This window comes from Solanum pennellii, chromosome 9, assembly GCF_001406875.1.
Source record: "Solanum pennellii chromosome 9, SPENNV200".
Taxonomy (NCBI): Eukaryota; Viridiplantae; Streptophyta; class Magnoliopsida; order Solanales; family Solanaceae; genus Solanum; species Solanum pennellii.
The window spans coordinates 62,900,952-62,905,497 of record NC_028645.1 but is presented as its reverse complement, the minus strand read 5'-3'; the positions used below and the strand labels follow the sequence as shown (position 1 = coordinate 62,905,497).

Below are 4,546 nucleotides of genomic sequence, written 5' to 3'. Positions count from 1 at the left end.
GGTAGGGGCGGGGTATTATTATTTAATATAAAATATAATTTATAAATATATAGTATAAATTAATTAATAAATATTAATTAATCAGAATCATATCGAAATCGGATCGGACCCGGAATAAACTAGGATAAACCAATATCAGTACACAGGTACCAAACCTCGGTTTCATTCTATTCTGTGTACCAGTTTAGGATGTCCCGTTCCGTCCCGTAGGCAACCAAATCGGGACGAATCGGCACGGTATGGGTACATCCCATCCCGTTGCTCAGCCTTAGTCTCAGCTTACTTTCCAATAGCTCTATCCTTTCCATATAGTATCATTAGCTTATCATAATTTCTAATAGATTTGATCCTCAAATCATCATCTTCAGGCTTAACCTACATATGAAAAGTACAATATATATTAAAGGAAATAAGATAAACATTAAAATTAAGAGCAAAACTAATGAAATAAGATGAACATTAAAAATAAGAGCAAAACTAATAAACATAATATACCTAAATTAATTGATCCCATACTTCGTGCTCGACATTTCACATATTTGTGATGGGATTCCATGCAAATTCGTTCATTCCCATTTAAAATGTATCATAGTATTTGCTAAATTATTTTTTAATGTTTCTCATCAGATTGTCTGAAATATTTGTATCAGTTGAAGTAAAGGACTTCAATTTTTTTGCCATCTTGATAACTACAAAATTAAAATAAATATTCATAAGAATTAAATAAAGAAATGTCATCAACAATATTGAAGAGTTATAATATAAAGTAAAATGCACTACACATTATTTTTATCACTAAAATAATTCACAAAATCACTTCCAAATAACATCAAATAAATAAATGTGATACAAAAAATTATTTTTATATTTTTCCTAGAAAATTGATCTTGATAATTATTCCACATGGCAGCTACTATGCCATCTCGAATCAACTTTCCTCTTCTAAAATTTTTATTACTCACGTCTTCATGCACATCATTATTATTCATAAGCTCTGCATCAACTTGAGCAAGTAAATCATCGTTTGGATCTACTCCTCTTAAAGAGTTGTGCAAAATAAACATGCAGATATGATAAGCTTTTGAGTTTCAATACCATACGATGACTCTATTGAGTTAGAAATTATAGGAAATCTCTTTTTAAGAACTCCAAATGCTTGTTCAATAGCGTTACATAAAGAAGCGTTTCACAAATATATAATTCACGAGAATTTCAAGGTGGATTTCTTGAATACTCTTTCAAGTGATGTTGTTCTCCCTTATAAGGCGTAATAAGTCCACTTTTCAACATGATTCCAACATCAACAAGGTAGAATTTTCCTAAACATACTTAAATAAAAGATTAATTATTGTTCATTACATGTAGCTATGCCTATATAAATATATATAATATTTACCTTTGAATTTTGTTAGTGGATCTTGTCTATTTAGTGCTTCTTTCATGATTCTTAAAGCAGATGTTGTACCTTCCCACCCAGCTAACATATATGTGAATTTTAAATCAAATGTGCATGGAGCTAGTATATTTTGTGTTGGACAATCTTTTCTCCCACGATATTTTGGTGCTTCACATTGTGAAACTTTAATACGTATGTGTGTTCCATCAATTGCACCAATAAAATTCTGATATTATAATCATCAATTAAAATACAAACAATTTTGGTATTAGCTAAAATGTAAATTACTATTTTAATTATGCTCACCTTAAAATATGGGTAGAATCTTTGGTTGCAAGCAATTTCAAAAGGAACATGAGAGCCATCGGGTTGTTAGATAAATTTTTCATATAACCCCAAGATAGCTTGTAGGACAACATTAAAATGACAATTGATTGACTCTCCAGATCGTCGAAAAATAAAAGACAACTCATGATTTGTCACATTGTATGCTCGCAAGTAAAGTATTTTTGCGACTTGCTCCTCAACTGTAGCTCGAAGTGTTGGTCAAAGACCTCCTTCGCTAATTAACATCTCACACAGACCATTACCAGTTGAAGGGGTCATTCTTAAAATACTACGAAAAAGTCCAGTTGAAAATAGATGACTTAGTAATTCATTTCTAACTTGCTCTCTCTCAAGCCTTATATCATGTGTAATCGTACGCTGATCTTTTTCAATTTCACATGCATAAGTCCAAAACCAAATTACTACTAAGAGTGCAACATATAAAGCTAAAGAGGTTACTTGTCCCATTGTTTAACTACTATCACGATTATTTTGATCAACCATCTATAATAAAATTAAGGAAGATATATCAACCAATTAAATTATACATACAAAAATAAATTTACATAAAAATTACACAAGATACATAAATTAAGGCAAACTACAGAAATCACATATTTTTAAGGCAAAATTACAATTTATCCCTTAAAAGTTTATAATTACAGAAATCTCTCAAAGCGATACAATAATATAAGTGTTGATACATTAAAAAGAGGATCGGATACATTAATCGCTAAAAATCAAACCGCTGATACATTAAAAAGAGGGTCGAATACATGCACTGATACATTAAAAAGAGGGTCAGATACATTAATAGAGGGTCCGAATACATTAATGGTCAAAAAATCAAAGGGTTGATACATTAAAAAGAGGGTCGAATCCATCAATGGAGGATCGAATACATTAATGACATTTTTGCCTTAAGATAAAAATGAGGAATTTTAGAGATTTGTAAAATTTATAAGGGTAATGGTAATAGTAATCTAAAAGGTGGTATTTCCTATAAATTATGCATCAACCCATTAAATGATCAAACTTGAAAAGCGGAGTGCTTATTGATTGTTCTTATTTAAAAGATTAAGGCTTTGATTCAATAATTAGTATTCTTAAAGAGATGTTTTTTCATGTTGTGAAAGACTGAAGTTGATTACCTTTTTTATTTGTAAAGATGAATAGACGGTGACATAAAAAAATAGACAATGCATCAGTCATGTTTTAATTGTTGTTATTTTTTTTTGAAGTTCTGGCGCATGCTTTCTGTTTTATAATGAAGCTGTCTTCGGGATTTTTTGATTGAAAGTGGTGCTGATAATGGGAAATCGGAAGCATTGAAACTCTTTTTTTGCCTGGATAAGGAATGTGAAAGCTTAATTTAAGAACTTAAAAATGAAAATCATGAGTTTGGTTGTTATTTAGAGGGTTCTACGGTGAAATTTTTATGTTTTTCTATGAAGCTCTAAATGGTGACATAACTTTGATTTTGATCCTCTTCATCCATGTTATAATGTTTTCTCTACTGAATTTGATCTAGTAGGTTATCTTTCTTGTGATTTGTATTGACCCATCAAAAAGTATAGTTGGTCACCTTTCTCCTAACAAGTCCAGAAAATTCATAAAACTGATGCATATTTAATAGAGCTGCATTTACACTAATAATTTAGATTATGAATACATCTATTCTTAATACTTGAGATGTGATCTCTATGCCCTATGAAGCAAGCTTTGTTCTTTTCCAACCATTACATTGAAAATATGCACAATCGAATGGTCCGTCAAATTTGCTTCAGCTTTTTTGGATACCCTTTGGACAACCAGTTTACTAATAAATTCTTTATGCAAATAATAAAAACTATCAACTTAAACAATTATGGTGTAGCCTAAAAAGTTGTTGAAAAGATTGATTGTGACAGATAATGAGTCTGGAAAAAGCACGACACAATAATAATCAACGTAAAAAAAGATTATGAATAAAAATTAAGTACCTATAACTTTTGTATTTGTATAATGTAAAAATTTGCAAAAAAAAAAAAAACCCATATAAAACAATATGTTGAAAGAGATAAGAGTAAAGAAAGAGGGAAGAAATATTAAAAAAAGAAGAAGAAGAAGAAAGAGGAAGAATGACGATCAAACCTAGTAGGAACGAAACAACGTAGTAGTTGTTGGGTAGGAACTGAGATTAAATAATATAGGGTAAAAGGTAATATAGTATTATAAAATATTAAGTAAGGATATAATTGGAAAAATAAATCAAGTAACAATGGGAACACACCAAATCATTGGTTTCATAAAATGGGGGTTTTCATTGTTACATAACAATGAAATTTGACAATACGATATAATACGTTTTAAGTAACAATCAAACCAAACATCGTATGTATGGTAACAATACAATACGATACAATGATCCAAACATAGTGTAAATCCTTTAGCAACTTTTTTTGTTTTTTCTCTCTTCGTTAACTTTTCTTCAAATTGACCTTATGCGAAGAACCTTAACCACAACTATTTAAAATAAAATTCACGAGAAAGAAAATATAAGTCATAATTTTATCTTAACGGAGAATAAAAATGAAGCATATTATTGTTATTAATGACTTGAATATGCTAAACTTTATTGTAAAAAAAAAAAAATATTACCCGTTAACTTTAAAGTTTGTACTCCAACAACTTCATTGAACGAAACTTGTTATAAAAAGGTGGATTTGCAATTTTTTAAACCTTTTTTAAACAGATAAATTTTATTATTCGATTCACTTTATTTTACGTAAAGAAATTTGAGTAAATTAAATAAATTGTCACTGATTAGCATATTTTAGTGCT

At 29.4% G+C, this 4,546-nt stretch overlaps 1 long non-coding RNA gene across 1 annotated transcript in view; it reads left to right on the top strand.

Annotated features, from left to right (window-relative positions):
• Positions 1–3,266, top strand: part of LOC114073972 — a 7,832-nt gene extending 4,566 nt beyond the window's left edge. Inside the window, exon 2 of the long non-coding RNA XR_003574441.1 lies at positions 2,965–3,266. This is a non-coding gene — a long non-coding RNA (uncharacterized LOC114073972). The remainder of the gene's footprint in view (positions 1–2,964) is intronic.
• The last annotated feature ends 1,280 nt before the right edge of the window (positions 3,267–4,546 follow it).